The 24555-nt window shown below is 33.1% G+C and overlaps 1 protein-coding gene across 1 annotated transcript in view; it reads right to left on the minus strand.

Annotated features, from left to right (window-relative positions):
- Cbp53E (Calbindin 53E) overlaps positions 1-24125 on the minus strand; it is an 85436-nt gene extending 61311 nt beyond the window's left edge. The window contains exon 1 of the mRNA XM_090116072.1: positions 24001-24125. The gene's annotated coding sequence lies outside the window, so the exon portion shown is untranslated. The remainder of the gene's footprint in view (positions 1-24000) is intronic.
- Positions 24126-24555: the final 430 nt, after the last annotated feature.

The raw sequence follows: 24555 nt of genomic DNA on the forward strand, positions 1-24555 counted from the left end.
ATAAAAACTTTTAATTTTATTTATTTAATATTTTTTTAATACATTATATCTGGCAGTAGAGTTTTTTTTTATATTAGCATATTCCAGACTTAAGACATTATACGTACTGTATTAGTATTAGTAATTTTATAAATTTCGTCATATATATACAGATTACAGTTTATCGTCTTCTTATAAAAAGTACATAATTATAATGTGAAATAACATTTTATAAATATACATATACATAGAATAAAATACACGTAGGTAAACACGCTTATAATATCACAAAAACCGTTTCCATATAATAAAAATTCATAGACGACACTCAAAAAAGCAATTCCCCAACTTTTACGACGTTGCTAGAAATCTGAATAACTTTTCTCAAACAAACAAGGCACTTCTACGTACTATAATACTTCACTTCACTACATAGTATAAAACAAAGTCGCTTTCTCTGTCCCTATGTCCCTTTGTATGCTTAAATCTTTAAAACTACGAAACGGATTTTGATGCGGTTTTTTTTAATAGATAGAGTGATTCAAGAGGAAGGTTTTAGTATATAATTTATTAGCTTTTAGACAAAGCGGGCGAAGCCGCGGGCGGTAAGCTATTATTATATAAGAACAAAGTAGTAGTTATGTTAACTGTAGAGCTCTATTTTAATTTATTAGAATCGCTTCTGATAAAGATAATCCATTAACATGTCAAACGATCGTCGTGAAATATAGATTCAAGGAGCTAAATTTATAGTAATAACTTAATCCAGGTTATCGATGTATTTTTTACGTTATTCGGGAGCTATGTAGTCGTATGTTAACTATTAATACGTATTAATTTATTGAACGCCAAATACAGGTACTTTTTCTAATAAAAATTATCATTACATGCATCATATTCGATTAAACTATACGCTAATTTATTTTTCACTAGCTTTCCGCCCGCGGCTTTGCCCGCGTTTTCAAAGAAAAACCCGTTCCCGTAGGATTTCCGGGATAAAACCTATCCTATGTCCTTTCTCGGGTATCAAAATATCTGTATACCAAATTTCATGCAAATTGGTTCAGTAGTTAAGGCGTGATTGAGTAACAGACAGACAGACAGAGTTACTTTCGCATTTATAATATTAGTATGGGATAACTATAATATAACATATTATAATGTATCTATTATGTTATACAATGTACTTAGATTTTATTTGGAATTTTATTTCAAAGTTCAGGGACGCCATCAACTATCAAGCTTGACGCGTACTGTAGCAAAAATTTCATGTACTTCAAACTTTCTCAATAACCCTCGGATTTACGATTGTCCAAAAGATAAAAGTTTCACCTAAATATCTTCCCTAATAGAATTTTTAGAAAGGTCCTTTGAAACGCCAATTACAAAAATCTAATAAAACTTTCAAGGTTTTACGAGCTCAATTTCATAGATATTAATATTTCAAAGGACATTGCTTATTAAATTGAAAATAGCCTGAAGTTGTCTATTATCATATAAATAAAAATAAATTATATTCTGTCGGATAGAATCGCTTTCCATCACGCAATGAGGCTATATTTGTAACGCTATAAAGGAGAATGGGGATTTTACTATGGAAGTTGGGCCTGAACCCTTGAGTTGGACCAATACACATGAGATATTGTTTTTATAATAGATCATAACACATAGATAACGGGAAAAATATATATAAAAAAATAATCAACCGGGTTTTTGTACAGTCACATCAAGTTTTATTTCTTTGTGTATAATATTTTTTGCAGTAAATAACTGTTATAAGACAATGATAATATCTTTATGTTACTCCAATTCACTTTAACTTACAAATACATACTAATCTTAAGCCTTCTAATAACCGAAATACACTAATATTATGTTTTGTAACAGGTACCTATACCGTGTTTATTATAATTCAACGTAGTTAGACGTTTTTTGTGGTTAAACTCAGTCACTCCAGTAACATTTAGATATATATTTACTTCACTCGAATTAAAAACACCGTTATTGTGCGCAAAATAATAGCCAAATAAATAAAACTTTTTGCCTTGACTGTACAAGAACCCGGTTGATTTATTTTTTTATTTTATTTTTTTCGTAAGGTATGTGTAATGATCTATCACAAAAACAATATTTCGTGTGTATTGGTCTTAGCCCAAGTTTCAGGCCCAATTTGCCCATTCTCCAAAAAGGTTATGTTTTGTATTGCATTCGTAGATATGTAACGCTTTTACTAACATAACTTAACTTTATAGGAAAAACTAGCTTTCCGCCCGCGGCTTCGCCCGCGTTTTCAAAGGAAAACCCGCATAGTTCCTGTTCCCGTGGGATTTCCGGGATAAAACCTATCCTATGTGTTAATCCAAGTTACCCTCTATATGTGTGCTAAATTTCATTGTAATCGGTTCAGTAGTTTTTACGTGAAAGAGTAACAAACATCTATACAAACTTTCGCCTTTATAATAAATAGTATTAGGATATGCAAATTATAAAATATTCATTCATATATTAATTGCCCATGTACCATATATCAGGGACGAAATAATAAATAGGGGCATTTTTATTAATGCAAGGGCATTATGAATAATGACAAGCGGGCGAAATAAATAATTCTCTTTAGGCCCGATTTTTCAATGCTTGGATAAAACTAATCCGTCCAATAAAGTATTACAAGATAATATTAAAATGTCACGTAAACTGTCAAATACGGGCAATTAGAATACGCTAGAATACGTTTATAAAATGGTAGTTTTATACATTATTCGACGAATAAGTTTTAACCAAGGATTGAAAAATCAGCCCTTAGATAAATAATTCGCTGGGCGGAATTAGTTAGTTCGACATTTAAAATAGAAAAGAAAAATGTCGGGGCATTGTGAAAAATGACCCCTATTTATTTTCTAAAATTCCTAAAATTAGCGCGTCCAAACAAACAAACTCTTCAGCATATTTAGCATAGATAAATGAAATTACTATAGAACTTAGGCAACTATCCGAGATAAGCATGTGTTATTATTCCATATGTTCTACATATGAACTTTTTTAACACATGTAAAAAAAATCTTTTATTTGGAAAATATACATAAATACAAAACAATAGACGATCGCCTCAGCCCTGGCCTCAACTAGGAATATAGGTTAGAGACGATCAACGCCTTCCTCTCCAGACTTAGCCTGTATTGTTTAGTTAACTTTAAATACATTCATATATTGATTATCGTGTTGTACGGATATTAACCCAAATAGATATGTATATAGAAATTTGATTCTCTATGTATATTGATTTCGATAAATCTATTGTTAGAAACAGTTACATAATTACTATGTTATCGTTATTGTAATTTGTTGTGATATTTTTTTCGATAACATTCGAAGCAATTTGTCGAAGTAGTTTCATAATCTACTCAATTTATTGATTTATCCAAATTACAAATTTAATGATCTACTGATTCTATAGATATGTATTAAGAAATAAAATAAATAAAAGTAAATGATGTACTGATAATACGATTTTCTTAATAGTTTTCGATTGATATACGTTTGATGGAAAATTAAATGGTGATGAAAAACTTTTCTTGGTAGGTATCAGTTGCAATATTATAATATTTGTTTCCCGGTTAACCACAAATCCAGAGTTGTGGTTAACCGGGGTTATATTTTAAATTTTATTCATGTCGTACATATTTCACTGATTTTCTGTATTGAGTTGCAATACAGAGCATTTTGTATGTAGTCAATAATCTTCACCTAGTTTTGTATCAAGTTCCCTTTATTAAACCTAAGTAATATCGTAGACTTCATGTAATAACAACTATAGCAAGAAAACAACTTTGTAATAGACGTAGTTAAGGAAACATTTCGAGTAACCTTTATTTATTCAGTTGAATTATTCATTCACTTCAATACCCAGTTGATTGCATGAATATTGCATCAAAGTAAACAACGTATCATAACAACTACTATTATACGATTTTTATACTAACTAGAGATTCGCCCCGGCTTCAGGTGAAATTATGCATATTACATATCTACTGGTAACTTTTGATTCATTATTTTTGTGGATGAATAATTGTCACTATTTCCTATCAAAACATGTTTACCTATCGAAAACTGTAAATTGCCACTTTCCTTTTTTTTTCAATTTTTCACCTATCGCCGAGTAACTACGATGAGATTTTTCTTTATAGTGACGTGAATTATTGCTTATTTTTTTTTTGTGTGCTAAGCGGCCACGGCTCTATTATTATTTATTTCGTTTTTTATATCTAAATCAAATAACTTTAAACGTTCATACCAACCATGACACTTTTTAATTAGCGAATACAATTATTTGAGCACTTATTTAAAGACTATATTAACTGCAGATTAATTTATATCCTAGTTTATAAGTCTACTAGTTACTCGCCCCGGCTCCTTTCGTGTTGGATAACAACAAAAAATATATAGTCTGAAATCACTTAGAAAATAATATAGGTACGTAGTTTTCTGCTGGAGAAAGAAATTTCAAATCGCATAATATGTAGATATCCTTTTGTGATTACCAAATACAAACGCAATTTAACAAAATAGCAACTATAACATTAAAATTTTTATATGTATAGGCAAATTTAATGCGTCGCTACAATAGTTGTTCTTTCGCACAATCTATCGCCAACTTTTTTATGAAAAAAAAAAAAAAACAATTACTTAGGGATGCCACCAAAAAAATTAAGGAGACGATGTTGTAGGCGATAACTAGTATAGTTAATACGTTTTTATTAACTTTTTTAAATATTTCAAGCTTTAAATAGCAAGTCGAGTCTAGGTCATTGCTTTTTATTACGGCGACCCTTTTTACGAATTCACTGAAAGCGGCGATGTGTAAAAACGGACCCTTGTACTTTCTTTTGTACAGCTCACTTATTTTATTGTTGAGCGTTAATTGGCCTTATTTATTGATAGATAAGGTTTAATTTATATTGTGGATTAACTTGGAATTAATGAGAACAATGATGGTCGTTGATTTTCTCGATTTTCTGTGTAGAGATTGTTTATTGAAATTTTGTTATGGGCGGGTTAAATATTTTACGAATAAATCAAGCATGGACGGCCACTGACCTGCCATATTGTTTTCTTTATCAATTACATTTCTCAAAATTTGGAAAAAAGGTTAATTTTTATTCATTTGCAATCTACAGCCACTAAAATACAGTAGTAAAGTTTTTTTCCTCAGAAGTATTCGTGAACATAGTTGTATTTTCTTCATAGCATTTAAAATATATTCTGCTTGTATTTTCAATTCCAATATAAGATTAAGCTTTGCTATTTATGGCACAGGCGTAAAATTAAATATGACACTCTCTAGAGAACATAATTGAACACTTGTAAGAGCCTAAATTTACAAGTCTGATTAAATGTATAATTCAAAAATAAATTGCGAAATTAAGAGCCTTTCAACTGCTGTAATTGGATTTATATCAATTGTGTTTGAACTAAATTAAACTTTCTCTCTACAAATTGTTTGAAATATTTGGTGTCAGATACATTCATCAACAACTAATATACAATTTTCGTTTAATCTAGTACTAAAGATATTATTATTGTGTTCACAATATTGCCTTTTATATTATGAAGAAAAGAAATAGATAAAAGAAAACTTAACACTCTTTACGTCTTCCAGAATTTGTCAGACTAGATTGCAAAAATAAATAATTGAACAATACCGAAACCGACAAACTGCATTATTATGCAAAAACTCCAATATAATATTATGTAGTGTCCAATTATCACTTTATACATCGTGGCCCACCTGACCCTTTGCTTGCTCTGTCATAAAAAAAAAATGATACGTGGAGAGAGCAAGGAGAGCTCACTCTATATTACATATTATTATGAAAACGTGCTAATATACGTCATATATGTCATACTTTATACGTATACGAGAAGGTATACGAACTGGATCAAACCAGTATGTTGACATAGAACTTGCCTACCCCTCTGAACAGTTAACAAATTTAGAACTAAGAACAAATATCGGCTATTGATCTTTGTCGAACATGATTTACCGCCCAGTGGAAATGTCCCATAGAATTATCAAACATTCAAGAGCATGATTATTTGAGTCATGCGTCTATAGAGTTAACGATAGACAAATAAGGAAAGACATAGAAGATATTGTATGCGAGTTGTCACTTTTGACAGTTATCACGAATTGATGGATGGATACTGATGGATAGATTACATTTTAAAGATTTTAGTATTTTCTAGTGTTTGATTTTACGCGAGTATTATACATTTAGAAATTAAAAACTTTTTAACGGATTTTAAACGCGATTTATTCATATTATTTTCCCTAGATTACATTTTTATTACCCTCCAAAGGCAGTAAAACTATTTTTATGTTATACAGGGTGTCCCACTATTGGTATACTAAGCGCGAAGGGACTTGTAGTTTTGCATACAGTGATTACGAAAATAATACTTAAACAACAAAATTACGTCAAAAAATGTTTGCTAAATTTTTCCTGAAAATCCATGTTTTCTTCTCTAGCTTCGAGCAGCCAGCAAATACCGCTTCGCTAATGTGAGCACTTTGTTTATGAAAACATAATCTTAAACGATAAATCACGTGCTGGTGGCAAAGTTGGGCGGGTTGCTTGTTATGGGTTTACACATAGAGTTTTAAGAATTCATCTATTTGAAAAAAAATGCGTCTGGAATTTTATTTGTATTTTTTATGAACTCAGCGTATGCTAAACTATAACCTCCTTTGAGCTTTGTATACCAACAGTGGAACAACCTGTATAAGGTTATACAAATATACCTATTTTATATATAATTCGGTCTAATCAGAATCGACGAAATATATTCTAGAATAGATATTTCAGTATGACGCTAGACTGTTCACTACCTTTCCCGATATTATTTCTTTCTTAGTAAGCCTTATAAATGTCCATTTTACCAAAATGTTTTCATAATTATTCTCTGTTGAAAAAACTATATTTACACGTGCCAATCCATATCGATGAATAATTAGCCGTAAACATTTTACCAACCTTCTATTTAAACGTACCAACTTGAGCTCATTTATTTTATTTTGGCACAATTACTGAAATATTTGTTAACGCCAAATACACGTAATTGTAAGGTCAAAGGAACCTCACACAAGTAGCGGAAGCGAGTAATTTGACAGCTTAATTAAGGCTCAGTCGGGCGTCTAATTACGCAATAAGGAAAACAAATTTAGAGGCATACGGTGACAGGGGTCATGGAACCTTAATTTAGTACAGAACATTTGATATTGTACCTAATTGGTTCATATTTTAGCTTTGTAAAACGTAATTATTGTAGCATTTTCACGTCGTTAGGCTGTAATTCTAACTAATTAATGTTAATGTGGGTGCCATAAATGTGTAGAAAAGAGCGTGTGTGCGTCAGAACTTCATACACGTGTCAGAAGTGAAACTTCTTTGGCAAGATTCAAAAATACCAAAATCGCCTTACTCGATGATGTGATGCTATGACGCGACCTTGAAATTTAACTCTCAACGCGCCTACAGAAGTTTCACTTCAATAATTAAATAAATACAAAATAAAACAAATACATTCAGATATTTTTTTTAATTAAGTAGAGTTTACACATTAGGGCTGACGCAATCTGCAGATATCGTTAAAAATAACAGAAATAACTGCTAAAAAATGTGTGCTACAATCAGTTCCACTACACTACATCATGATGTGGTAAACTTTTATGAAGTAATTAAACCGAAAGGTGAAATAATTATACAGCTATTCAAATACATTAACAAGGCTATAAAAAGGCTATAAATGGCTCTCAAGATCCAACTTTGATATTGAGAGCACGTCTCTCTAATGGTTCATGCTTCAAGCTTATGAAACAAGATTATGGGTTCTTAAATTGTGTTTTGTTAACATTTTGTCGAAGTACTGTATTTTCCGAGCCTTATTTGTAACGCAAATATTCTACGTGAAATTTTATTGGTGTATGCTTTGTGAAACGTTTGATGTAATATTAATGTTGGAGATCTCCATTTTGATCTTTTTATCGAGTTTACGATATAATCTCGTTTCTTTTAAATCAAGAAACTTGAAATGGGCTTTTGCAAATCTCCTTTTAAATGTATATTTTGTGATAGACAAAATGATTTATTTTTGTCTCAATTTTATATTAAGCAAATATAATTTTAGAGCTTTAAAGAGATTTATGTACATAGAATATAATATCAATTAGTTTAATTATTCTTGTTTTTCGTTTACTTTACTGCAAAAATGTTAAAAATATGTTATGACGATTCAAAAGTGTTTCTAGAAGAAGTCTAGCTGTGCCCCGCGGTTTCACCCGCATTGCTCCACTCCTTTTAGTCTTAGCGTGATGATAGCCTTAGCCTGTAGCCTTCCTCAATAAATGGGCTTACTAACACCGAAAGAATTTTTCAAATCGGACCAGTAGTTCCTGAGATTAGCGCGTTCAAACAAACAAACTCTTCAGCTCTATATAATACTAGCTTTCCGCCCTCGGCTTCGCCCGCACAGTCCCTCATAGTTCCCGTTCCCGTGGGATTTCCGGGATTGCGTCATTTTCCCGGGATAAAACATGACGGAACGGACATAGGCTACTGCCTATGTCCGTTCTCGGGTAACAAAATATCTCCTTACCATATTTCATGAAAATTGGTTCAGTAGTTTAGGCGTGATTATGTTAGTGAACTTAGCAGATCATTTTTAGCAGATCAAAAAAAAAATGTGAGTTCTTATCGCGTGCAGTTGAGTTCTACAGTTCCTGATACTTTTTAGAAATAGTTCTGGCGTTTCTACCTTAAAAAACGACATTTGAAAAAATGATCTGCCAACTTCCCGTAGCAGATCATTTTTAGCAGATCAAAAAAAATGTGAGTTCTTATCGCGTGCAGTTGAGTTCTACAGTTCCTGATACTTTTTAGTAATACTCGCGTAAAATGAAACACTAGAAATTTTATTTATGTCATATTTCATCACGCCGTAGCACCATGCCGTAGCATCATGCCGTAGCATCATGCCGTAGCATCATGCCGTAGCATCACGCCGTAGCAAAACGCCGTAGTATCATGCCGTAGCATCATGCCGTAGCTTCATGCCGTAGCTTCATGCCGTAGCATCATGCCGTAGCATCATGCCGTAGCATTACGCCGTAGCATCACGCCGTAGCATCACGCCGTAGCATCATGCCGTAGCATCACGCCGTAGCATCATGCCGTAGCATCACGCCGTAGCATCATGCCGTAGCATCACGCCGTAGCATTACGCCGTAGCATCACGCCGTAGCATCACAGCGTAGCAAAACGCCGTAGTATCATGCCGTAGCATCTTGCCGTAGCTTCATGCCGTAGCTTCATGCAGTAGCATCATGCCGTAGCATCATGCCGTAGCATCACGCCGTAGCATCACGCCGTAGCATCATGCCGTAGCATCATGCCGTAGCATTACGCCGTAGCATCACGCCGTAGCATCACAGCGTAGCATCACGCCGTAGCATCACGTCGTAGCAACACGTCGTAGCATCACGTCGTAGCATTACGTCTTAGCATCACGTTAAGCTGGGTCCAGGTCGGGTTTTTTCAAATGTTGTTTGTTAAGGTAAAAACGCCAGAACTATTTCTAAAAAGTATCAGGAACTGTAGAACTCAACTGCACGCGATAAGAACTCACATTTTTTTTTTTTGATCTGCTAAAAATGATCTGCTACGGGAAGTTGGCAGATCATTTTTTCAAATGTCGTTTTTTAAGGTAAAAACGCCAAAACTATTTCTAAAAAGTATTAGGAACTGTAGAACTCAACTGCACGCGATAAGAACTCACATTTTTTTTTTGATCTGCTAAAAATGATCTGTTAAGTTCACTAACATGGCGTGATGGAGTAACAGACAGCCAGACAGAGTTACTTTCGCATTTATAATATTAGTATGGATTAGTATAGATTAAATGCAATGCTATATTACGGTACACTACTCTCATGCGTGTAATTTCGTTATCTCGTATCGGGTTTCTATCCCATGTGACTTTAACGTGATTTTGAGCATGAGTTTTGCTCGCATACATAATTACATATATTTGCATTTTTATTATTATATTTTTAAAATAAATTCTATTAAAGAATTATTTCAACTTTAAGGATATTCATGGCCATGTTATAATCAATATAAATAATGTTTTCGAAGATTAGCTGAAATTATTATGGAATCATACTTGAAATGTTAATGGTAATAAAATAGAAAATGTTTTCATTATGCGTAATTTTAAAAGCGCAGTTCATTGAGTTTCGTCACCGTAGCCGGTCTGTTCAAGCAACCTTAACATAATTGAGGATTTATTTATTTATTAAGTTAAATACGTATACTTACGCAATGTAAAAATTAAAAAAAAATATCTGCAAAAAACTAGCAATTGCTAATTTTCAATATTATTTATAGCAATACAAACCAATAAAGCTCTATCGAGCACGCATCAAAATAATGTTAAGTAATCAAAATATACGTAATTTTGCTCGAAAGGTTTTCACGGGAAAGGGTCTAGGCTAAGGAAGGATAAAAACCTTTTATACAGTCAAAGGTTTCTTTAGCTGACTGACTTGGCAAGGGTTTATAGCTCAATAACTATATATAATAAATATACATATTCAATGCGTTTTCATTCTTTACATACAAGGAATTTGGGACTATGTATTTGTTAGTAGCTGTGCCCCGCGGTTTTACCCGCATTGCTCCGCTCTTATTGGTCTTAACGTGATGATATATTATAGCCTATAGGCTTCGTCGATAAATGGGCTATCTAACACTGAATTTTTTTTCAAATCGGACCTGTAGTTCCTGAGATTAGCGCGTTAAATAAATCAAACAAACAACCAAACTCTTCAGCTATATATAATATTACAATATATATATATATACATAGGTAAACCTATATTTAAGAATTGTATATTCATAGATACATATATAATACTGATTAATCTGTAAGTTAATTTATATTTCTTCTTCATAATTACTTTCAAAATGTGGGTGTGTTAAAAACAGGATTTCCCAATTTATTACCTCGTTAATAATTACGCGTGGAATCCTGTTTCATCATCGTTATACTTAATAATGATAATATCATCTGTGAGATGTATCATGTACATAAATAAAATAAATATATGAATAAACAATAATCTTCGGATCTTATTTTAAATGAAATTTTGTTTAAATCAATGGGTATTTTTTCGTTTTTAGACCATTGAACTGTGAATCAGAATCAAAGGGTAAAAATGTTTATTAAAAAAGTTGTGTCAACGAGGAATTTTAAGTTAACTGCTTTATGACATAACATATATTTACAACTTATATAAAATATAATAGGTATATACTACGAAAAAAAGCAGTAGGTACATATTTTTGAATTTTTGATATTATTCACACCTAAAACAAAACTGTTGCTTTAAAAATTGTAATATTAAACCTCAAGTATAACCACTTATATCGATTATCTAGATTCTAGATACGTCTCGAACGTTCCAGAATTAAAGTGTCTAATTTTAAAAGTCTATTGTTCTTGAATTTTACCCGTGACCCGTTCACGGTCGCTTCGAGAGACAATCGATACATGGTAAATAAGTAAACGCCCCCACAAATATCACTGAAACTGTTACTGGCTGATGGATATTCTTTTTTTTTATTTTTTTCATAAAATTATATAGCGCCACAGATAATGTAATACCGCAGATGATATAATACAATACTAGTAGTAACACGTTTCCGGGGCACTGGGCATGAGATTTTACAGGATTTACAATTTATTGAAAAGAGAAGTATGTAGAAATTCACAGATTAAAAATTTCGGCGCCAAAATTTTCACAGATAAATAATTTGACATAGACTGACTTGTTGCTCCTAAAATGCGTTTGTATCAACATCAAGCACTTTTATTCGAGTTATTTAAAGAGCTTTTTAAACGATTTTCGGGGAAATTTATCCTATTTTTTGCAATAAGGAAACAACGAATCGTAATAACATCGAATTGATTTAACCGTAATTGTCTTTTTATTAATTTATCATGTCGTTTTTGGGGAAATCACTAAGTTGAGATCGAATATTCAAATTATAAAACAAAATGTTCTTAGTCTATATAGAATCCATACTAATATTATAAATGCGAAAGTAACTCTGTCTGTCTGTCTGTTACTCAATCACGCCTAAACTACTGAACCTATTTTCATGAAATTTGGTATGGAGATATTTTGATATCCGAGAAAGGACATAGGCTACTTTTTATCCTGGGAAAATGACGCAATCCCGGAAATCCCACGGGAACGGGAACTATGCGTGTTTTTTTTTGACTGCGTGGGCGAAGCCGCGGGTGGAAACCTAGTTGCTTATAAATTGGAATTAATAATATTATAACCAAGACTAAAATACCTAATCTACGTTTAATTCCGCAATAAGTTAAATACAAACTTAATCCAAGGACTTCTTAACGGGCCATTAACAAGATTTACCAGTGCTTAAGGAAACTAAACTGCAATTTCTAGAAAGAACACTTCAAGATTTATGCAGTTTCAAAAGTGGGATAGCAACACGTGCAACGAATAAAAGAGAAGGACAACGATATTTTAGTGTTTTCCGTCTGCAAACTTTTGATAAAAGGTCTCATTAGTATGCGGACTGTTCTATTGTTTTTTAGTTGTTAAGTTTACGTGTCTTTTGTAAACAGTGTAACAAACAGTATAGAAACAGGGAATGGAAAGTTCAATACAATTTACGCTGTGTAAGGCTGATTTACGGAAGTAGAAATGAGATATACCTACGTTTTGAAATAGCTCTGATTGTGAACTAATGTTGTATTTTGTTGTGTTTGATTTTACGCGGGCATTGGATATAAATACACGTACATAGTTTTAGAAATTAAGTAAATAAAAAAACGCGATTTATTCATTATATTATTATCTCAACGCCTCACACACTTTACAGCGAGCGTGGTCACCTGACTTTGCAGCAAGCGTCAACCTTCCCCGTTAAAATCTTTAATTTCTGAACTAATGTTATTAATGAAAATGTTAAATGTCTGCTTTTTGTTACCTTTCTATATTTCAATCATACGACGATTACTATTTAATTAATAAAGCTGTGTATATCATTGTAGGAAAAAGCGGTTTTTCTCATTTTCATTTTTACATTACATTCTCTAAACATACCATTCTATTCTCATAATAATTATATGTACTAGTTAGTTAGTAGCCCTTTTTCAGCTCTCGCTCTGTTTATTTAAAAAAGTGTTAATTGCCGTCTAATTACGACTAAATGACGCGTCTGCAAAGCAAGCCTATGACATAAGCCGTGAACAAGCATTGTGATAACGTCCCTATTCTTCTTGGAAATAGATGCCAACATGAATTGGGTCAGGTCTGCATGATGTCGCGAGTTAATAGAGTATATTTATACCTATTATTGCATCATTTCCTTGGTCTAGTGTTAGGTATGGAAGTAAGGGGTTATAATAAATAAATAAATAGATAATAATAAATAAAAATTATCATGAATCTTAATGAAGGCTCTTTAGCCTCAAAAAGTGACGTCGATTTAAAGATTTATTTTATTATTAAAAAGTCTTTTGTTTTTAAACAGTTTGAATTTAAGAATCCCTTTTGTAAATTTTACGTTGACTAGAAACAGATTGAACACTCTCTTGCAGCCGAACAGTGAAATGTGTCCATGTAATTTATATTGCAGACTACAATTTTTAGTTGTTTCTCACTGACATAGTTTCATTAAAAATTCCAAAACGAAAAAACATGCTTAAGCTGGAAATTTATGGATAAAATTTTCCCTAACGGGGAGTAAAAATTATTTTGTAATATCTTGCCCCTGTTGAAAATAGGTCAGGAACACAGATGTGAAGAATATCCAAAAAGTCACTGGAGGTTTGACTCCACTATTTTATCATTACACGAAGCGGGAACGAGATGACTCTTTTAAAAGTAAATAGTTTTTGCTTTTAGCTCAACATTTTATATATTTTTCTCGTATTCAATATGTGGAACTTTTATGTAGATAAATTTAGAAGCAATTTACGATATTGATATTAATCAGTGATATGGGATATGTTTTGAAACGGTATTAAGTATTTATTTATAGGGATTGAAATAAATTCTTAAAATAAAAGCGTGTAATAAAATCAAAAGATTTATATATTAATAAAATTATTAACTATTTTTGGAAGAAACCTAATTGTACAACTTTTTAAATATAGGTAGGTACTTCCTTATAGTTCCTATGTATGTTAGTGCGTATATGTATTTCTCCGAAACCATTAATCACTTGTGACTGTGTATGACGTTCACATCACTTGAGACAACAAAATTAATTGAAATTTCATCGAAATCGATTAGTACATTAGAAGGGTACCTACAAGATCAATAAACAATGTAACTCGCTTAAAACGCTTCTTTTAATGGAAAAATAATATTACAACTTGATCGAAGACTTACATCATAACAAACATACATCATAACAAAATCCTACTTATAATATCACAAAATAATATGTTTTATGAAACTACTTGCTTCAGCTTCTGGCTTCATTCGCATTTACACACTACAATATGTGTCTATGCCAATTTCAGGTCAGATTCGATAGGCTAATTATGCGTTAGGAAGTAAAAAACATCGATTTATTCTCATAATTATTCAAGTACAGTGCGACACAAAAGAGATGAAAATAAATGAGGGCGCCACCGTCGCTCATATAGCAACACTGATACTGCGACGCAAGCGATCTTGATACTATAGAATAAAAATCCAAAAATCTATATATATATATAATCTAAAATAAATACCGCGATTTAAACCGTTATAATTGTTTCATTGTAGCAATAGTGTAAATTTAAGACAAAAATACATTAGTATTTTAATTGACCTACCTAGGTCAAATTTTACTTAAATGTATTTGGAATTAGTTATTTTATAAAAATCGGTCAAGTGCTTAGACTGCAGAGGCGCACATAGAATCAAACATACAAACAAACAAGCATACATGCAGCTCAAACACATTACCCTCTTTCTGGGTCCGTCGGGTAGAAAAAAACAAGGCGATTTGAAAATCACATATTTTTATTTTTTTTGTAGATAAATTTTGTACATTAATATAATTCATCAAAATCTAAATATTCTACTCCTTCAAAGGACTGATCATCACTCTGTTTCGAAGTACTGGCAAGAGCGTACGGGGCATCTTCAGTATCTGTAAATATGATACAGTAAATATGATTTTTTTTCTTATGGTTTGATTGATTAATAGATAGATAGCTGTATGAAAACAGTTATCACTATACTATATAGTAAAATCTAAACTAGGTACTTTATTTGAGGCTGGTTGGATTGGATATAACTTCTTGACTCAAATTGTGCTGGTCGCACTATAAAAACTAGTTTTTGTTTACATACAAATAACCTCAAATTAAATTGCGAAAACGTAATAATCGCCATACATACATACATTAAACACTCGTCACTAATGGAATATTCTATTTTACGTAGTACTGAGCAAAAATAAATGGAATCTCACCGGTATATTCTGCTGTACGTTTGTAAACGTTTTCCAAATCAGTCAATAAATTTCCAGCTTGAAATTCGGACAAACACCGAATAAAAACTTTATACACCACATCACGGACACCGCTACGTTTAACCTTTTTCATGATGTCTCCTTTTTTATTTAAATTTCTTGTTCTAAATAACAATTTTATCTCAATAATTCTCCACTTCACGAAAAAAACAACAAATTTTTATTCAACTTGACAGCTACATTGCCAATTCAGGGTTGCCAGGTAATGAAAAACGAATTAGTTCCAAAATAATTAATTTCATCTCTTTTATGTCGTACTATAACAAGTAAATAGTAGTAAGGTTACTAATATCGAATCTTAAGCCGGCTACTCACGTACCTGCCACAGGGGCAATATTGGAACAATCTCGGTTGCACGGCGGTTCGAGCAATTTCAGCTGTTCTCTAAATTGCCCCTGCTTGCCTATACGCATCACAATTAAGGAGCCAATTAAGGTTGTAATTACAATATTGCCCCTGCTGCAGGTACGTGAGTAGCCGGCTTTATTACACAACTGTCAATTCAATCTTTTCCCTTATATCTCAAAATACACGTATTTTCTTCCGAATTTTCCCCCTAATAAACTCTTCATAAGTCAGTAATTGTACCAGTCATGTGACGTTCTCATTTATCCAAACTTCTTAGAATACGCCTGAGTCCAAAAGTTATTGATTACTAGCTTCCGCGCGCGGATTCGCCCGCGTGGTGTTTTTTCGCAATAAAAGGTAGCCTATGTTCTTTCTCAGGGTCTAAAGAATGTCTGTGCCAAATTTCATCAAAATCGGTTGAGAGGTTTAAGCGGGAAAGCGTAACAGACAGACAGACAGAGTTACTTTTGCATTTATAATATAATAGTAGGGATTATATAGTATACCAAAGTGAGATATTCTCGGAACACACTTATTCCTCAATAGAATATTTCTTATTCGAGGATCATACGAGGATTTCAGTTTTCGGAAGGATGGCGATAACCTTGATCCGTATTTAACCTACATCACAGATAATATATATTATATATTATATATATATATATACTAGCAGTCCGCCCCGGCTTCGCCCGTGGTACATATTTACGTTTTCTCTACATAAAAACCATCCTCGTACTTCAAGGAATATAATAAAAAAAGAATTATCGAAATCGGTCCACCCGTTCTCGAGTTATGCGCTTACCAACACATTTTGCGATTCATTTTTATATATAAAGACTAGCGGTCCGCCCTGGCTTCGCCCGTGGTACATATTTACGTTTTCTCTACATAAAAACCATCCTCGTACTTCAAGGAATATAATAAAAAAAGAATTATCGAAATCGGTTCAGCCGTTCTCGAGTTATGCGCTTACCAACACATTTTGCGATTCATTTTTATATATAAAGACTAGCAGTCCGCCCCGGCTTCGCCCGTGGTACATATTTACGTTTTCTCTACATAAGAACCATCCTCGTACTTCAAGGAATATAATAAAAAAAGAATTAACGAAATCGGTTCAGCCGTTCTCAAGTTATGCGCTTACCAACACATTTTGGGATTCATTTTTATATTATAGACTAGCGGTCCGCCCCGGCTTCGCCCGTGGTACATATTTACGTTTTCTCTACATAAAAACCATCCTCGTACTTCAAGGAATATAATAAAAAAAGAATTATCGAAATCGGTTCAGCCGTTCTCGAGTTATGCGCTTACCAACACATTTTGCGATTCATTTTTATATATAAGAAGATATATACATATAACTATAGCTTACATATTATATTTTTCTCTACTCATCTATTACCTATATATTGGATATACTACGTGTTTAATATTCAAACTCAAACATTTATTTATTCAATTAGTCTTCTTTTTGAAGCACTTTTGAATCGTCATTGCATATTAATTGTATTTACCATCGATTCGGAAAGCGGTAAGTATCTGTGGAGAAGAACCTGCAAGAAACTCCATATGTCAATTTACAATTATTTCTACCTATTATATACAATTATTCCTATTAAAAGCGAAAAGTTTGTGAGGGTCGATTAATGTTTGATACTTTCTCAGGAGAGATAGATAGATCGAAATTTTCAGATAAAACGATGAAAAGGTTAATTTTAGTTCAGAAAAAACCGGCCAAGTGCGAGTCGGGCTCGCGCACAAAGGGTTCCGTAGCAGCAAATATAATAAATTACAGTTAAATCAACCTATCTCAAAAACTATAAGAGATACTTTGATCAAACCAAAAATCGTTGAAAGAGTTAATTAGCATGCATCACCTCTATTTTTTTTAGAATTTTATACCCCGTAGTTATAAAAATAGAGGGGGGGGGACATACTTTTTACGACTTTGAGAGCTGATATCTCAAAAACCGTTCACTTTAAGAAAAATGTTTTTTAGAAAACTTTATATCATTTTAAAAGACCTTTCCATTGATACCCCACACGGGTATGTACATCGAAAAAAAAAATTTCATCCCTCAGTTACATGTATGGGGGGCCCCACCCCCAATTCTTTTTTTTACTATTTAGTGTCATATTTTTGTAGCGGTTCATACAACACATATTCCCATCAAATTTCATCACTGTAGTACTTATAGTTTCCGAGTAAATCGGCTGTGACAGACGGACAGACGGACAGACGGACAGACGGACATGACGAAACTATAAGGGTTCCGTTTTTGCCATTTTGGCTACGGAACCCTAAAAAAGTGGTTGAAGTAATTAAAATAGTAATAAAAAATAGAAACCTAAAATAGAGTAACAAATAAATTTCATTGTTTCTGTACTGAATCTGAGAGAGTACGGAGTTGGAAATAAAAATACATTTCATGTTTTCTTTTTAAGCTAACTGAGCTTAAGAAGAAAATATGAAATTTATTTTTAATTTCCGTGAGTAAAGGAAAAAATTACTGAGTTATAGGCTGAAACTGATTAATTTTATAAGATAAGTATGCTAAACGTCTTAAAAATATAAGGCTTTTACGAATGATACAGTATAAATATAAATAATGTGTTCATTACTATTATACTGAATTTGGAATATGTTACACTAGCTATATCGCGCGGTTTCACCCGCGAACCAACCCGCGTGCAAAATTAAGTATTTTTCCAGCTCATGTGCTATTCTGATGTATAACCTAATTACTTGTAAAGTTTCATCCTTATCCGTACAGTAGTTTTTATGTGAAAGAGTAACAAACTTACAAACTTTCGCGTTTATAATATTAGTAGGTATATGATTACATAGCAACTAGAGGAAGTAATATTAAGTACAGACAATAGTTAGTAACACAGTAATAGTGCTGGATTACGTAATAAGTGGAACAGCTCTAACTCTCAATAAATCGGTATAATTTCGGTATAATTTTGGCATACATTTCGGTGTACAGATCGTTAATTGGAGCTTAAAGCTAGTACTGATAGCTGCTTTATCATAGTGTGCCTATCCTGTATATGAAGTTTAAAATGGTATAGAGTTTACAAACAGAATATTATCGTCACATTTACGGAATTAAAAGCGTAAGTCATATTATAAAGAAAGAAGAACGAAATAAAAAAATACTTCAGATAGAGAACACAAGAGATGAAGAGCTAACATATAAAAATTTTACATTTCATCACATTTTTTCAAATACTTGAAATTGTTACTCTCATATAAATATGAGATACCTACGAAACAATTTCTTTCACACGTCATATTCAAAAGTCCAGTCAAGTTTTTGTTACATAGATACCTAAAGCTAACCTTCTGACCTCTAAACGACGCTTTGAATATATTAAATATGTATCTGCGACTTTGTAGCCGCTCTCTATACGTTGTATCATGTATGAACTATAAACACGAACGCTCGTATATGCAAAGCACACAATTTCTCTTTGACTTTTAGAAGTATTTACTGGCTGAAAACACTACCTCTTTTTGCACTTTGCATGAAGTGTGGGCTTTGCCTGAATCTTCTTGTTTACTAACAGCTTATATAACCTTAAAAGGCCAAGCAAGTGTCTGCTATATATATTTTTAACTAGCCGTGCCCCACTGTATCACCCGCATTGCTCCGCTCTTGTTGGTCTTAGCGTAATGATACGTCATAGCCTATAATAACCTTTCTCGATAAATGGGCTATCTAACACCGAAAGAATTTTTCAAATCGGACCAGTAGTACCCGAGATTAGCGCGTTCAAACAAACAAACAAACAAGCAAACTCTTCAGCTTTATAATATTATAAGTATATTAGTATTAGTAGATGACCACCGTCTTAAAGAGCTATGTATGTAATGAGCACAAATACACAATTTAGGGACATTTTATGTGTATTTTATATTTGTAGTGCCATTGAAATGTAATATTTTACACTTACGGGAAGGTCGGGCAAAATAGCCACCCTAAGCTTTGAATGAAAACCTAGATTTTCCTTCTTTTTAATCAAAATATAGAGTACTAAGTATATGAGAGGTTTTCAGCGCTCTACAAATGGTTTTTATCCTTTTTATGCCCAATTAATATAAATTAATTACAGGTTGTTTATACGAATCATATATTTAAAGAATAGACAGATATTTTATCAGATTTTTATGTCCTAATATTTATAAGGCTTAAATTTATTCTTTGCCAAAGTGGTTGTCTGGTAGAGATCACTCTAAAGAGGTAAAGCCGCCCCATTATACATAAAGCTGTATGTTTACTTTTTCCTTTTAATGAAAGTATATATGTATAATAAAATGTTAAATAAATAAATAAAATGCTACCTTATAAAACCTTAAAAATACTTATTTATCCAGATAAATAAGTATTTTACTGTACTGTTCCAGAACAGTTTTATTTCTGTTACATACGTTATTGTGCAACCAAAGTTCGATCATAAGGCTTTATTGACTCTATTTACGAGACAGGTTAAAAGAACGGTCAAGGGCGAAACGAGTCGTGCAGTAGGTATATTTGTCTCTAAGAGCGAGCGCCCACGAGCAACTTTGTCTCCGCAACAATTTTGTCTCCGCAACTATTTTGTCTCTCCAGCCATGGGCTAGTATGAAAGTGCGCGCACGTAGCGACGCAACTCCCGGGAGACTTTTTTGTCCGCGGGTTCGGAGACAAGCCCGCGACGCAACTGTCGCCCTATCTATTGGTTTCAATGCAAGTGCGCGCACGGCGACAAAAATGTTGCCAGGCGACGGCCGCCGGCCAGTTGCCGCGTAACCGGCGTAGCGATAATACCTATTTATGTCAACGTATTTATTCTCGTACACAGTAGTTTTAACCGACTTAAAAAAAAGGAGGAGGTTATCAATTCGGCCGGTATATTTTTTTATGTATGGACACCGATTACTCCGAGGTTTCTGAACCGGTTTACGTGATTCTTTTTTTTTTTTTTGATGCGGAATGGTGTGGAATTGGTCCCATAAATTTTATTCGGATAAGCCCAGTAGTTTTTATTTTATGAGCATTTTTGTCTGGTCTCGATGACTTAATTGAAATGTAGCAAGTAACTTTGATTCATTTCCAGGTAACCGATTGAGCTGAAATTTTGTATACGCATGTAAATTGGATAACGATGAAACATTATTATGACATAGAGCTGATTTGATGATGGAGTCGGAAGGTGGTCATAGGAACTTAGTAATATATTGACTCAACTTTATCGAGTTTGGGCTCGTTTGATTCGTGTTGAAAAATACACTAAAAAGTATTATATAAAAACTAATTTACTTTTGCACGCCTCATAAGCGAAGCGTTGAGGTGGGTACTACTGTAACTTCGCGCAAAACATCTGATTTTTCAAACTTAAAATGTTTACAATTACGATTACATATCTATACTAATATTATAAAGAGGAAAGGTTTGTAGGTATGTATGGTTTTCAGTTTTCACGCATAAACTACTGAACCGATTACAATGAAATTTAGCACACATATAGAGAGTAACTTGGATTAACACATAGGATAAGTTTTATCCCGGAAATCTCACGGGAATGGGAACTATGCGGGACAAGAGCACAGACCACAACCGTCTCTTCGAAAACCATGTTGATAAATGAAGAAAATTTTAAAGAAAAAGTTGCGTTGCTGTCGCTTTCGTGAGCGCATCGTTCAAAACTTTGCGAGGAGACAGCGACAGAGACAAAATAGTTGCCGGGCAACTAAGTTGCTCGTGGGCGCTCGCTCTAAGAAAAATATAAAGTTTTATTGTTGAGAAAAGTATTCCAAGGAAAAATGCTAAATTATTGTTTAAAGGACATTATTATCTTCTTATATATAAAAATGAATCGCAAAATGTGTTGGTAAGGCATTTTGCGATTCATTTTTATATATAAGAAGAACGGCTGAACCGATTTCGATAATTCATTTTTTATTATATTCCTTGAAGTACGAGGATGGTTCTTATGTAGAGAAAACGTAAACATGTACCACGGGCGAAGCCGGGGCGGACCGCTAGTCTTATCTTATCTTCTTATATATAAAAATGAATCGCAAAATGTGTTGGTAAGCGCATAACTCGAGAACGGCTGAACCGATTTCGATAATTGTTTTTTTATTATATTCCTTAAAGTACGAGGATGGTTCTTATGTAGAGAAAACGTAAATATTATGTACCACTGCACGGGCGAAGCCGGGGCGGACCGCTAGTTTAGTATAAAATTAACGTGTCACAGTGTATTTAACCAATCTTCTTCCGAAACGATTAAACCGATTTTTAGGGTTCCGTACCAAAAGAGTAACTATAAAGATTTTAATTTATATTCTGAGAAAAGGTTGTTAACTATGTTTTATAAAAGTGATGAGGGAGAAAATTTGCCGATTCTGGTAGAAAATTATGAGGCTCAAAATTTGTCAAATGTTGCTTTATAGTTAACTAGCGTCCCGCTCCAGCTTCGCACGGGTATAAAATAGATTGCCGGGCGGCCGGCCTGTAGCGCTGCAAACGCTACGTCCCGCAATTTTTAAATCTGTAATATCTTCGAAAATATTCACTTAAATTATACGGTGTAAAGGGCCATATAGATCTATATTAAATGAACAATGTATTCAAGGTATTTAATTGGTTAAGGATTAATGCTGTATTGGTTAAAATCACATCGAAAATTAGCCATTATTTGTCGTAAAAAGTAAATGACAAAAAAAAGTTATTGTGGGTTATCCATAAGAGATAGACATATACCATCGCGGACTTTTCTGTAGACCTTTTCAATGTGTATAATACTTAGTACATTATTTTGATAAAACTCGTAGGGTTCAGCCTGCGTTTGCAATTTAGGCGGAAAAAATGTAATTTTTTACGACATCACATTAGAAACCTCAAAAATAACAGTACTTCTCCACTATTTAATGGATGTTATTATACATATAAACCTTCCTCTTGAATCACTCTATCTATTAAAAAAAACCGCATCAAAATCCGTTGCGTAGTTTCAAAGATTTAAGCGTACAAAGGGACATAGGGACATAGGGACATAGGGACAGGGAAAGCGACTTTGTTTTATACTATGTAGTGATTTATTATTTTTTCTAAAGCTAGTGCTAGATTACGTAAGTATATAACTTTACGTAGTTTAAACAACAATTACGCAGTAAACATGAAAACTATTTGGACCTAACTTATAACTTTTGATTCACACCTGTTGTGCCTAAACTCTGAAGATCTATCATCCTCATAGCATCATCGATCATACTTATTGTAAGATTCAACTAATCAGTGTTGGAGAGGTAATAACCGCGAATGAGATAGTTAAACTTCAATAATAATTTTGCTAGTTATGATTTTAAATTCTAAAATATGTTTAAAAGAAGAAAGACAGAAAGAAATGTTATTTTTTTTTATTTCAAGTTGCGGAAATGTGCCCGTATATTACAGGTATAGTACAATTTCGTATTACATAGTATTACGTTATTCTTATTATCTCAGCTAGCTTTCTAAGGTTCGTCAGATTGTCTTTTGAATTCTGTAAAGCACGGAAAGCACCGATAATATTTGTCGCATTTTTACCCTTTATGATAAAACGTGTAAGAAATACTTGCCAACACAAACAATATTTTGTAGGTAATATTTTAAACTTTTTTTATTTTGTTTTATTTATTTAAGAAAACTCCACTATAATGTTTTTTGGACAAGTAGGTAATAGCGGTACAACACTGTTTTTCTTTTGCTGTCCTTCTGCTCTTTTCAAATATTATAGCTAAATATTATCTCAAATAAAACGAACAATTTTTTTTAAATCGAATTCTAATACATATTAGAATTTCCCACCGGTAAACATTGTAGGTATTATAAAAAAAATATTCAGGCAATTTTTGGGAACATACAATTTAAACGTTTACAAACGAAACCCGTATTTTATTGACACAGACACCTGAAAATCGAGTTTACCCGAAGGCAATATAAATAGTGTCACAATTCGTTCCATAAAAAGCACGTACGTGCGTAAAATGTACCAACTTATCTATAAAACTTACCCTAAATCTCCTGGACCCTTCTATATCCTGCGTTAAACTGGACAAATTGCGAAATTCTATTTGTTTATTTATTTAACACGATAAACGCACGGTTATTGACAGACGTGCGGCTGCTTCGCGGGGCGATACACGAATGAATGAACCTAGGGGTTGCTGAGACTCGGAGGGCGGAGCTGCCCAGCTGTAACACCCGACCAATTTCAGAAGCTCTACCCGACATATTGTTTAGCACGCAATATGGGATTTTTTACTAGGTCGGTTTATGGAAAACTCGGCCTGAATCTGAGAAGATAAGCTAACCAATTTGAAGAGATCTCGCTTGACATAATGCGACGTAGAGGGATGTGGCTTTTTGAGTTGTTCGGTTATGAGCGGATGTTTATTGTTTGAGCTGCTGAAAATTGTCCGTAAGTACGGCGCCCGGGTAATGTAATGTATTAAGACGAGTAATATGGTTAATGGATATTTTTATATTTACACATGGGTATTGGGTATAGGTATGAGTTATGAATTTAAAACTGTTATGTTTTATCAGCTGAATGGAAGGAATGTTGA

This window comes from Colias eurytheme, chromosome 25, assembly GCF_061535395.1.
Source record: "Colias eurytheme isolate Ceu_HAF_F1 chromosome 25, ilColEury1 Martin Lab GWU primary, whole genome shotgun sequence".
Classification (NCBI taxonomy): domain Eukaryota; kingdom Metazoa; phylum Arthropoda; class Insecta; order Lepidoptera; family Pieridae; genus Colias; species Colias eurytheme.